General features: G+C 39.0%; 1 protein-coding gene across 8 annotated transcripts in view; it reads right to left on the minus strand.

The window, feature by feature from the left end:
* The window catches only part of nav1b (neuron navigator 1b), an 83,193-nt gene that overhangs the window by 56,219 nt on the left and 12,893 nt on the right, over positions 1 to 14,081 (minus strand). Inside the window, exon 1 of one of the 8 annotated variants that reach the window (XM_040006513.1) lies at positions 13,378 to 13,571. The exons of 5 other annotated variants lie outside the window; for them this stretch is intronic. The gene's annotated coding sequence lies outside the window, so the exon portion shown is untranslated. Of the gene's footprint in view, positions 1 to 10,849; positions 11,555 to 13,363; positions 13,572 to 14,081 lie in introns of those variants that run through there. 2 more of the 8 variants (XM_040006509.1, XM_040006503.1) reach the window with 2 other exon arrangements.

Genomic DNA, 14,081 nt, shown 5'->3' on the forward strand with positions numbered 1-14,081 from the left:
ATGAAAGTCAACAACTTAATTTGTTCTTGTTGAGATGACATGATAGGATCTAGTAAGAGCAGTTAGTTGCCTGGACTCACGAAATTTACACACACCATGTGTATTTCAACCTGTCAAGGACAAAAACGTACAGAAAATTCTGCATCAAGACTTGCAATCATAGCTTTCCTACTTTTGTTAAGCCTCGATTTACAGGTTGTTGGCGTGGTGGTTAGTGCTGTTGCCTCATAACAAGAGAGTCATGGGTCCAAAACCACAATCTGGCTAGTTTGCAGTGGGGTCCCTCTGAGTACTCTGGTTTCCTCCCACAGTTAAAAGTCATGCAGTTATTAGAGTTAAAATAAGAGTTAATTGGTGATTCCAAATTACCCATAAGTGTGAATGTGAGTGCAAATAGTTGTTTGTCTCTTTGTGATAGACTGACGAGCTGCCCCAGTCCCCCTGCAACCCGGATAAAGATAGGAGGATGGAAGTTGTTGTAAATCCATTCAATTTTTATGTTAACCAGACTCTAGACTTTGTTGAACATTATGTAATATGAAGACAACATTTAATTATTTAAGTATTTAAGTGACCGAGCAGTATTGGGGTAAAACTTATTGAATAGTGTTGGAATAAAGTGACAAAACTGTGAAGGACTAAAATATTCCAAGAGCTCAACTTATTTCATTTAAACATGTTTCCATCATGTTTTATCAACACAAAATGCACAGGTTTATTGAATATGAATAAGTTGTGTTGATTTAACTCAGTTGTTTAAGTTTCTGCCAAAGCAAAACAACTGTGTGCAACCAATGTCCACTACTGAATTAAGTAAATCCAACATGTTCTTTTTTCAGTGTATGAGAAATACTGCTTATATGCATATGGATATGCACACACAAACACAATGGTTTTCATGTCATATTGAAATTAAAGCCACAACACACAAATACAAACAATTTAACACTGATAATTTAAAAGATTGCAAAGATAACTTATATTAGTTCCATTTTTTTATTTTTTATTTAAATTTAAGTTTTCTAAATAAATAACATGGTAGTATCCTCATTGAAAAAAAGTTACAGTTTTACCTATATCTCAAATAAATATTCTCTTTTAAATCTACACTGGCATAGCCAAAAGAAAATTTTTCATCTCACCTGAATAAAGAAGTGTCCAAACTTTGTGTTCCACAAAGAGACAATAAGCAGTGTGATGTGCAGGCTAACTGGCTCTCATAGTAGAGCTACACCTAATAGGGAGATGCAACTTAAAGTAAGAGCGCTGTTTTGCAGAGAGCTTTGGCAAATGAGAAGTCAGTGAGAAAACTAGAGGGAAACCTTCATCTCCAACAGCTCAACAATCTCTAGTTTCTCTTCTCTTCCCCGAGGCCACATATACACACACACACACACACCCACTTCACCTATTATGACCAGAGATTAGTGAGTCATACTTAAGTCTTTTGCCATTGGAATCATGTGTCACAATTTAAACGTGACTGTAAGCTTTTTATTTATTTATTTTTTTAAACATGCCAGTCTTTCAGCAAGCCATCATCAAAGCACCTTGCCAACTCTATGAGGAGCTAAAATTGCTAAAATTGTTCTCCAAACCTATCATCAAGCAAGAAGGCCAGACTAAAGATACTTAAACAGACCAACATCATGTCTGCAGAGGATCAGTTTACTCTACTCTAAAGTGTCCAGACTGCTCAGGAGCCCTGTACAGCTGATAATGTCAGGCCTGATAATGTACTCATAACACATCAGCAGATTAAATTTCAGGAAACGCCATTAATCCATTTTGGAAAATGTCTGAAATAAGGATAAAAAAAAAAAATCTAGAAATAATCAACATTCAGTGAACCTTTTAAATGCTTATCAAGCCACATGTAACCATTTTATTTCGCTTGCAAGGCCTAATTTTGGTGCTGGAGAAATACACAGTCCCAATCTCTTTGCTGCTCACGTTTCTCCCCATGTAGCCCAGCTCCAATAGATAAGCGCTGAATGAGTACATCATTACATTATCTACATAATTCAATTTTCTCAAGACTGTCATATTATCTACTTTTACAAGTTGCCTGATCTAATTGTTATATATAGCACCAAGGCCCAGATTCCTGATTTTCACCATTTCTTTCTGTGACCTAGCTTTCCCAAGGAGAAACTCTGCTGGGGGAAAAATGAACTGAGGTCAGCTCAGAATGATCAGCAGCACACAGATGCACACATCCAAATTTAATATATGCATATGAACTATGAAAATATGTAACTAATGGAAGGTTCTTCTTATATTTGGTGTAAGGCACAGTGTAAGTGATCCAGTTTCCAGAAGATAATTTAATCCAGTTAACAAAAAAATGTTAAATGAAAGTTGCAAATAAAAAAAGAAAAGAATAAATAAATAATAAATAAATAAAATTTTATTTATATATCACCTTTCTAGACAGAGTCAAAAAGTGCTGCACAAAAGATAACAAATAATAAAAAGGTAAAACAGACAATATAAAACAGGTAAAAATTAACCAAAAACAGTTTTAAAAAAGGTGAGTTTTGAGTTGTTTTTTTTAAAACCAACTACTGAGTCCACAGTTCTTAATGTATGAGGGAGAGAGTTCCGGAGTCTCGGGGCCACAGTGGTAAAAGCTCTGTCACCCTTAGTTCTCATCTTAGTCTGTTTTATAGCAAGTAAGCCCGGATCAGATGACCTCAGGGACCTGCTAGGGACATAGGGCTGTAGCAGATCGGAGATGTAGGCTGGTGCCAGTCCATGCAAGGCTCTGAATGTCAAGACCAGGATCTTAACATGTACTCTAAATTCAACAGTAAGCCAGTGTAGTTGAAATAGCAATGGTGTCACATGTGAATACTTGGAGGATTTTGTCAACAGCCTAGCTGCAGCATTTTGCACAACCTGCAGACGATCCAGAGAACCTTACAAAAGTTACAATAGTCCAAGCGTGAGGAAATAAATGCATGTATAGCAATCTCCAGTTCAGGGTGAGATAAAATAGGGCTTAACTTAGCCACACTTCTTAAATGATAAAAACAAGACCGAACCAGAGATTTCACGTGCCCATCCAATGTGAGAGTCGAGTCAAAAGTCACACCTAAATTCCTGATAGAGGATTTAACATACATTAAAAGAGGACCAAGGGTTTTCACTATCTGGGATAAAAATCTGTCCGCATATGAGGACTTCAGTTTTCCCCTCGTTGAGTTGGAGGAAATTTGCAGCCATTCAATGTTTGATGGAAATATCGTGATGCATGCTCAATCATCCAGGCAAGGACATCCCAAAAAGTTGGTTCTGTTTATCTAAATAAAAAGAATCAGCTTTTTGAAATAAGAGTAGCATTTGATTTATCTTGTTGCTTAATAATCAGTGTTTTGTGTTGAGCCACATTAGTGCTGTGTGACTGGAGCTCACAAAGTTAGTCAATTTACTAACTTTACACTTTCACATTTGGGTAAACTGAGTGAACTTTGATTAGCACAATGTATTCACTCATTCATATTCAATGTGAGAAGAGACACTCAGATCTGCTTTTACCCAGCCACCTCCTCCAGCTTTTCTTGGAGTGGTGGAAGAGTGGTTGTGGGGGACCAAAGCATTCCCAGACCAGCCGAGAGCCATAATCTCTACAAGTCCACGGGGCCTCTGAACCTCCTCCCATTTTGACAATCATAAAACACATTACCTAGGAGGCATTCAGGTCAAAGGCTACCTAAAACTGGGTACTTGCAATGTGTAGATGTGTAGTGGTGCTACTGTAAGCTATCTAGTAAGTGCAGAGACCCTTCAAAAGGAGATTGTTTCTGCAGTTTGTATCCATGAGCTTATCCTTTTGTTGACTACCCACAGCTTTTGGTCATAGATAAAATGGGGAAGGCAGACTGTTTGGTGAACTGACAGCTTTTCTTTCACTCACAGCTCTCTTTACACTACAATAAAGCTGTATGGCACAAGTACCATGGCAGACATGGCGTCAGTCCTTTAAATTAAATTTCCTTCTCCATCCCCCCTTACTTGTGAACAATATCCTGATAAAGTGCAGCCCTGGTGAAGCTGAACTCCCATTGGGAACTGAGTCTGACTTTTAATGCAAACCAAACACTCTATGGTTGTACCTGGACCAAATAGCCTGCAATCATGTGTCTAATACCCAATATTACACTTATAAATAATAACCAATACTACACATCTTTATGGTGGAACACTGTAGCAAAACTGCAGCAGAGTTCCAATAACCAAAGAGCCACTCAGGTTTGAATCAAGCAGGTCTTTTCCTACCAACCATATCCCTCAAGGTTTCAGTGCCACTGCCACAAAGAGTCTATAAATTGGGCATGATTCAGCACCTTGCTGATAGATACCAAGATGGCCGGTGCATAAAAATAAACAAAAGCAAGGAAGTACCCCTGATGTTCACCTGTGAAAACCTGAATAGTGGACACAAGTATACCCACCCATGATTATTGCCTCTCATCTGCAACTTCTGCCCTTCTCCAGTACACTGGATCCTGATCTGTGTTGTCAGGTACACATTACTTTATCTGCACCGTTGTTTGTTTAAGTAATATGGAAGATGTTAATTTTAACAAATGACGAGTACTAGATGTTGTGGTTCTATGCATCTATCATATAAAAAACAAATCACATTTTATTCCTGTGTGTTTGATGACATATTAATTCATTTTAAGAACAAATTATAATTTGTTTTCAAACACGTTTTTGTGAACATCTAATATATTTACAGCAACTGTTTAAGTGCCCTACTGAAAAACTCGCCATATTTCTATTTTGGGAATTACTGCAAGTTTTTCAGCGATCACATCACCTCCCTAATTTCAACACAATAGTTAAGTAATCCCTCCTCAATCCATCACACTGACTAACACATTTATAGCACTCTGCAGGAGCGCTCATCAGCCGTGTGTCTGCTTACATAGAAAGGCATGTACATTGTTATGTAAAGTGAGTTTCGTGATCTCCAACTTCTCATCACTTCATTTAGTCTTGTAGATATTTGTTGTTCTTCAATTAGTGAAATGTTACCATGAAACTATTAACTACTGACATATTGTCTTTTTTTTTTTTATTAAAGCTGTACTTTTTGTGATGTTGAGATTAGAGGGGACATTTAGGCAAGTGCATTAATCCAGGGATTTACCCTTATTAGTCGCTTTATGTAATTAACCATGGTCAGTAATGCTAAGGCAGGATCAACAGCATTAAAAAGTTACATATTAAGTCCATATTATGGGCCACTGGTGATGTATTGATCTATGTGTTTTAAAGCTTGAGTGGAGCACTTGTCCTTATAAATGAGCATCAAATACATTCATGTTCTTGCCAAATAGGCAAAATAAATGCTTACTAATCCTATTAGAATGAAGTAAAACTCCCAGTACTGAACAGTATTTCATAGTTGCATCCCAGCATATTTTCCCTGCACTGGTTTTTATACATTTCTTGTCAACGACCAATGCGTGGCTTGCAGAGATGAAGAGGGGAGGAACTGTAATGGATATGTATTGGGGAGATGTTAACTGCATATAGTAAATAGTAGTTTATTTATGCATGGGTCTGCTTGTAGTTTATCACCTTACGTTTAGTGATTATCTTGCTAGCTTTAATGATCTGTGCAGTTCATTGATGTCAAATTCTGAGCCATCATGCAATGCCTTCATGAGGCAGCAACCAACACAGAAGCATATGTTGCCAAGTGCTCAAAAACCCTATGATTTCATGATAAGGAATAATCGCCACAACCAGCAAGTATATAATGATTCCTTCTACCAAAAAATGTCAATTCAGAGATTTTTTTTTGGATAAAATGTGACTATCTTGTTATACTTTCAAGTGTAAACTATTCATTTTTTTTGTTCATTTATTTCTTTATAAATGAGTTTGAACTAAATTCCTTTCAGTGTACTGGATCCTATAGTGGAATTACCTAGGGGGCATCCAGGAAAACTTTCTGATGCTACAAATAAGGGATCAGAGGACTGATTACAAGCTTAAGATGAAAGTGATTGTTGGATGCAACTGTCAGCAGCAGTTCTTACAGATACTGCAAGTGCCATGTATAAAATAGGGCTCTAATTTCTGTAATTTTCTGCGCACTTGAGCTATTATGAGCTGATTTCGGTTCCTGCGCATGGAGGAGGACAAAAAAGGGGGAACAGGCGCATGATGGTAAAATGCAAGCTGCATCCAGAATAGAAACAGCTACATTATATTGCAGATGCTGAGAAAGAGCATCGGCTCCAAATATCCACACAGACAGCATGCTAACACAAAGCAAGCCAATAACCCAGAGTGATGACAAAGCTGAGTCTATGTTGACTTCAATCCAGCAGCCTGATCCTGAACTTGAACAAGTCACAAAGGCAGTAAGTCAGGTTTGCAGCATTGTGGCCTGCATTTCTACCTGTACATCTTTCTATAGTAGAATTACAGTGACAATCAATTTGTAATTGTGTTGAACTGGCTTTCAGCTTTGCAGTGTTCATGCATATACACTAAAAGAAAGAATGGATGTGTGCCCTCATTAGGATAGAGATTTGTGTGGCATGTGGGACTGTTAACTGGCAATTATGTGACATCTTATGAAGTAAACTGGAAGTAATGTAACGGGTAGTGTAGCAAATTACTTTCTCCAAGAAGTAATTAAGTAACATACTGTATTATTTAGTAATTAGTTGTCGTTTAAAAAAAGTGAGTGAGGTCATTTCATGTAGACATGCCACATCATGTTGCCTCTTTGACATAAATGATTTAATTTATCTGAATTACAACAAACAAAAGTATACACAGCCCTGAAGGATTATGAGCAGTGCGGTATGTTCAGCTGTGAAATCCCTTAAGCGCACTAAAACAACCTGCTGCTGTAGTTATGCAGCTGTTATGCAACTGACACGGTTGTTTGAGGTGAACAGAAACTCCTATAGAAAAATGAAAACGTTTGCCCTGCATGCTGCAGCACCGTGATGAGTCTAAGTGTGGGCAGTTGTCTGTGATGGTTCAACAGCCTTGTGAACTGGGTTATTAGAACAGGTAGGAGGGGAAATGTGGATCAAAAATATACTTTAATCATGGACCAAACTCCAGCAACACCCAAAATAGAAACAGTGATTCAGATCATGCATAAGAAAGTAAGACATGATTTGTTACTTTCATCTTCCAGGCTGCCTGAGGTTAAAAGATTTACAAGTTTCTTTTCTTTAGCCACATTCTGCTGAAACTATATGATTGATGACTGACTGACTACACTGAACTAACTTACACCATACCATGTACAATAAAGCAGATAGTTTGCCAGTGACAGTCTTTAGTTTGCAGACATTTATTTTACATGGTCAAACTCAGACTCACCAAAGTCCTTCTTTCACTTGCCACAGTCAAAGTCACATCTGATATGACCGACTGAGCATCTGCTCATGCCATTCCCGAAAGCTGTCACCACAATCAGCTTGTCACAATAGCCAGCAGTAAAATGAAAGGCAGAGTAAAGCCAGGGCTTTCTTTTCTTTCTCTTGACACAAACTTGAAAATTGTACCGTATGACAAGGTGCTTCACTATGATAAATGAATGACAACTACCATACATGTAAGAATTCGCTTAACTACAACACACCTTTAGCCAGAAAGGAATAAACTGCTTACAACAGTTTACAAAGTTGCAGTGAAAACTGTGTACATTAACACTGGTGAACAAAAACTCATGGAAATTTTAACCCTCTTCATCTTGCAGTGTTATCAGTCCAGATTCAAACAAGACTGAGCTTTCCTCCTAGTAGGGTCTTAACATAATCCTAGCTGAAGCCTGTCAAGTCAGCAAACTGAACTTTTCCGCAAACAGCTAAGGTTTCCACGTGAAACACAAAAAAAATAGTGAAACAGTCGTGCTTTTGTTATACAGTTCTCTCTTATAATGCATTGTCCCAGTGCTACTGCACATGTGGGGTTCAGAGTTTGTGTTCTTTTCCCAGAAACTGGTGATACTGTTTAACTTAAAACACAGTCCATTGCTTCAGCCACATACCTGCCAGCAAGAGACCTCCACAGCTGCCAGATGTTCAACACAGTTCACACATCCAGCAATGTGGCGTCCTGTGAATGCTTAACAAAGAATTTGAACCTCCCTAGGTTAATATGCATACTGTTTTCACTAACAGTACACCAAAAATGCTCTTCCATCAGAATCTGCTCAGCTGAGCAGATACTGATGGAAGAATAGGGGAAGAATGGGGGGCAACTGCGCTGAAATGTCAGCGTGCCTGCAACATGTCACTCAGCAGCTGACAACAGCGACATAAATTGTAACCAGAAGACTTAAAACTGAGGCGCTGCTCTTCCTGGAGGTTTTCTTAGTCAAAACAATCATTTGTTTATTTTTATATGTGTACACTTTAACAAAAAAGCAATTAGAATGAGTCATGACATGCATTAATCTTTCTTCCACGCCATTTACATAAAAATGATCCAGAAAAACCGTATGTGAGTGCACAGCTCAGCCTGACATTGTCACCCAGAAGCAGCCCACGATTGCCATCTTTGGCATGCTTCCCCTGGCAGCCATCACTGACCCTGCATAAACAACAAAGCTAGAACATGCACAAAATGGGAGAAGTCACCCCTTGTCATGTCTGAGCTCTGACAAAGGTTTATTCTGAACACCCATTATTATATAACAGCTTTATAGGGAACACATAAAATATGTATCAAGTTTTCCGAAGCCGGCATACATGTCATTTTCGGTTAGCCAAGGTGGAACATGTCTGCTACTGGAGCGTGTCTGCGGACGAGATTTTCCAAACACACACACACACACACACACACACACACACACACACACACACACACTGGATGCAGGACGCTCTGAGACGTGGCATTTACAAGAAGGGAAAATAAATAAATAAATCTCCCTTTGAACATCATGGTCTCCAGCATTTGAAAACATCCCATCATAACGTCATTGTGCATGCGCGTGTTGTTACATCACAACTGTCGTTGTTATTGATGGTATTTGTAACTCAAAATGAGCTATTTTACTGTTCAGTAGCTCACTGACCAGAATGCCTACACTGCTACTTCTTTTGACAGGATGATGAAAAGGAAACTACAAAGCATCTGCAAATGCGGCAGGTCTGAAAGTCTTTTGGACATGATGGGTACTCCCGGGAAGAGGCTAAAATATGCCCTTAGCTACATTTTCTAAAAATCCCCATAATAAATGTCTCACCACAGACGACTGTTTCTGTGTTGCGTCATGATAATCCAGCAACTCTGAAATTAGTTAAGTTCAAGTTGCATACATGATAGATCTGTTTTATTTAGAATGACATCACCCACCATTAGTGTTATAGTGTTATGCCAAGCCCCATGTATGGACTCCCTTTGTAGAATTGAATTACTTTATGGTTTGCACTGTATGCATTAGTGCATGCTCACGTTGAATGGTACTTCAGTTCTGTTTAGTACAGACCAGCATGTGTCTGCGGAAAAGCACTACCAAGTACCAAATTGAAAAAAAAAAAAAAGTGCTGATAGAGCATGCTTTGTCAGATTTTTTTCTTGGTTTTTTTTTATCCCTCTAAACATCACATTGATGTTACACAGATAGGCACATTTTTACCAGACAGCAGTTTGACTCCCAGTAATTTCAGGATTCATAATCCTCATCGTATTCTTGCCCAACTAATGTTATTCCCATAATGTTAGCAATCTAACACTTTCCACTAAGATACTGAAGCTTACCTTCTAAACATCAGCATAGTGGAAGTGCCAGCATGCACACAGTACGTTAGCATGATGAGTGCAGCATGTAGCTTACACAACCACCTCACAGAGTCTCCAGGAATTTCTTTGTTTTCCACTGCATTGTGGAGGAGTTTTTCTATATCATTTGGGAAACCATTAAACATCTGAGAAGTTGTTTGTTTGCTTGTTTTTGTTTTAATCTGCCATCGAAACTGTAGCTGAGTTTTGGCCATTCGGAGATGAAAAGCTGTAAACAGTTGTAAAGATATTTTCTTTCAGTTGGATTACTGGTCAATGAAAAGAACTCAATGAGCTCAGTGCAATAAACCCAATATTTGAATTTATATCAGCCTCTCAAAGAAATATCTTGAATTTTGGGCTGCTAAATACTCTGCTGAATCTAGGCCTATTGGCATTGAAGCAGCCATTAAAAATCACACAACATATTAGCACACGGACTTGATAAAATGATATATTTCATTATTTTTCCCTCCTTAAAACTAAAACTCTTTAAATTTCAAAGGAAGTCTTGTCTTCCAGCACTGAAACAAGAGCTCATATTGATTCAGTCTTTGATGAGGACATCAAAAACCAAATCACGAATAATCACAGGCTACTGGAGCTCAGTGTAAACTTAGTAGATTAGCAGTGATATGGATGAGCCTGACGCAGAAGTAGCCTCCAGCACAAACAGTTATGAGTCAGCAGTATATCCCAGACATTTGCTAGGCATATGACTCCCTGTACAAGGCACGGACAATAAAAATCTTTGCAGGAATTAGTTGAGCTGTTTGACTGTGTCCTATTCCCCTCAGGCCCTTTTTCTTTTTTGTCATACACATGATAGAAATCTCTCCACAGGACACTGCTGTTAAAGGACTGTGTGTGCCGATTCCTCGCATGCTCAACAAATACTACATCAAAATGCACTTATGGTAGTAGAATCATTCAACTGAGATGTTTAGAGAGAACAGGAAATAAAAAGCTAGTATTAACTAAATGAAGTCTAGTTTAATTCAAAATAATTTAACAGGTAGCATATTTCTTGCAGACATTGTTTTCTCTATTTATTAAGCAAGAAACCCAAACTTACCTATAACTGACGCTGACAAAACTTAATGAGATGCTAACAAGCTCAGAACATGTGGATGCTGAGTGATGAGCAATATCTCCAGACCTCCATCAGTCCATCCTCGTTGCAGCCCATGTGCTCAAAGTCCTGTGGAAGTCTACTGTCCGGTATGCAAATACCCAGAACACCAAAGAAGCAGCTTCCAGCTCTGAAGCATCTCAGCCTCTGTCCGATGCCTGGATCAAAGTGGGACTGCTCTCTTCCCGCTTGCATAACAATACTCTAGACACATCCTCAGCTGCTGCTGGTGCCTGTGGATGGGACTACTTAGCTACCAGGCGATCTCTCTCTGACTTGCAAATGGACCTGGCACCGTTCCAGTCCAAGTCTTTCTGAACAAAAGTGCTGAGCTTAAACTGGGTCATATACCTGGTGAAACGCTCATAAAACAGCCTCATACTCTGCACTTAGTAATCTCTGGCGCTTTCTGTCACTGCGTAGCTTGGCGGGTTGCGTATGCATCTTTTCTGCCTGGCGCTCGATGTCCTGAGTCACAGCTAGAGCCAGTGAACTGGACTAATTTGAATTGTCAATGCATGTTTGTAGTTTGCTGCCTACGGGGCACAGGCAGCACGACCCCTACTGAGAATCTGGGCCAAAGGAAGCCGGCTCAGAGGTGTCAGCTCAGGAAAATAAAGAATGACAGGAGCGATGATATGGTGACAGCATGGGTTCACACATTTTTTTTCCTCATAATCTTTGAGGCTGGGATTACAAACTGTGACCAAGACAGCCCTCTCTGTGTGGTACAACCAAATATTAGAAAGCGAGTCATATGATCAGCTTACAAGGTTGAATATGTGCAGGCTAAGGACATGTAGTGGAATATAACTAAAATTAACCTGTGCTGAAAGCAATGAAACTACACACTTCAAACGGGTGTGAAGACGGAGGGCAATGAGTGATTTGATGGTGGGGTACGCCATAATTCTCGCACATTTGAGAAAATTGCCTGCCCTTGAAGTTAAATCGCTCTGCAGGATGACTTAAGTTCACAAGGGGAGATTATAGACTGTGGCAGTTTAGAAATTAGACCCCTATGTCCTCTGTGTCTGAGTCTTAAACAGGAGATAAGTGAGGATTACAGTCAAAGATGTGCACTGGCTGGACGCAGAAATTTTCAGAAAACTGTAATTAATCCTCACGCTGCACAGATACTCCACACGTTTGCTGTCTGACCTTGAGAGATACAAATTACTATCTACATTATAAGATCCCTCGCACAGGGCTAAACATAGTCACAGCTTAATTAAAGGTGGCAAGATAAACAATCAGTAGTATTACAAGCAGGTACAAACATCTCAAGTGAACTGCAATGATAAAAAAAAAAGTCCTTCATCGTCTTATTAACTGTGCACTTCACACTCTGATGCTTGCATGTGCTGCGTCAGATAATAAGCCTTGTCACCTTTTGCATCAGCACACAGCACATATAACACAGACAGAAAAACGGGTGTGTCTCAAACATAAGCTCTGCCCATATGTGACCTCTGCTGGCTAATTCGTGTAGCTACATCTCTACGCCTCTCATTATGGCCACAGTGCGTGCTGCAAAGCAGGACTTTGCAATGGATTCAGTAAAACATCAAACTGCTGCTCCCTGAATCAGACAGAGAGGATTGTTCAGTGCTGAAATCCTGCCAAAAATCCCTCTAAACACAATTATCTCATTCCCACCCCACCCTAAATGCATCCAATGTTTTTGCTGAACAAATCACGGTTATATTTTTCCATCCTAATCTGCTCTAATGACATTAGACAAAACATTGCAAACACTTTTGGTTACTTGTGTTTGAAAAGCTATTTTTGCTTTCTCACACAAAATAATAGAGATTCAGAATGGAGGGAGAACAGGTTTACTGCTAAAAAGTTTAAATTCAATACACCTTTCAATGTGCCGAAAAGGGCGCCTAGTGCAACCAGTGACTTTTGCATCAGTCTGATCCTTAAATGCAATATTTAAGGAAGTTAATCAGAAAATTACTAAACAATATTGTTTATTATTTCCTTTTCTTTTCTTTATGTCTTTTTCCTTTTTCTCTGTTTGATTAAATGGTGTGGAAAAGGTCAGCAAAAAGTAAAAACTTGCCATAAAAATTTATAAAGATGAAGGTAACATATTAAAGCGCTTGTTTAAACTAAAGATATAAGGTGAAATAAAACCAGAAAGTACTCTCATTAGAGAAGCTCAGCTGTGTAAATTTGGGGCATTTTGCTTATAAAATGACATAGATTACTTTTAAAGATTCCTCCACTAAACAGTTTAATCTTAAGTAGTGAAATGAAAACAAACACAAAAACAACCAGTGAAAAATTGGAAAAAATTAGGCTACATGAGGTTGTTTTGGCAGAAGTAACACATGACAACATGAACCAAACTATGAATATCAATCAGTTGAATACGAAACACTGCTGTGTACCCAGCCAAACACACCAACACAACACAAACACATTCTCAGTGTGAAGTCAGCTCACCTCTTCCTCCTCACCTGATAACTGGCAAAGCTTCTGCAAGAAATGTTGCCAAAAGCAAGATCATTAGCAAAGAAGTGCTGGATTTAAGTCAGGTGTTTTGTTGTGTTTTTAAAAAAAAGGACCAAATTCCTCCATGAGACTTCAAGAGCAATCACTGCTCCTCCACACACTGATGGATGGACCACAGCCCAGCTCCGTCACTGCCTCTTATCATGCTTTCCCTCTCAGTCTGTGCTCTTCCTCTGGATTAATCCATTGAGTAGCTGTCACTCCACCCCTCTCTTCCTCTTGTTTCCCTCTCTGTCATGAGCCTAATCACATGTACACATACTCTACAACTAGCCAAGGCGGATGTCCACAGAGCAGAAACAGAGGGCTAGTGTTAGCCAATGGCAGGCTATAAATAGGCTTCTTGAGTTCATCATTGTCTCTTCGTATGATGGTGAAGAGCCTGGAGGGCTTAGAGGGAGGGAGAAAGGCACAGCATCACTATCTGCTGGCTTTTACTTCTCTCCTTGCATCGGCTGTAATCTCCATATCGGTTTCACTTCTCCTTATCTGTCTCTTTCATAGGGAGATATCTGAACCTAGCATCAATCATGTTTACGAATGAACGAATGAATGAAAAATAATCCAAAATACAAGAAACTGTGACTCTGTGTTATGATTTACTGAACAGTGGGATGATTTATATCATACCATGCATCAATCTCTTCCA

This window comes from Simochromis diagramma, unplaced genomic scaffold (genome assembly GCF_900408965.1).
Source record: "Simochromis diagramma unplaced genomic scaffold, fSimDia1.1 OVJJ01000320.1, whole genome shotgun sequence".
NCBI classification, from domain to species: domain Eukaryota; kingdom Metazoa; phylum Chordata; class Actinopteri; order Cichliformes; family Cichlidae; genus Simochromis; species Simochromis diagramma.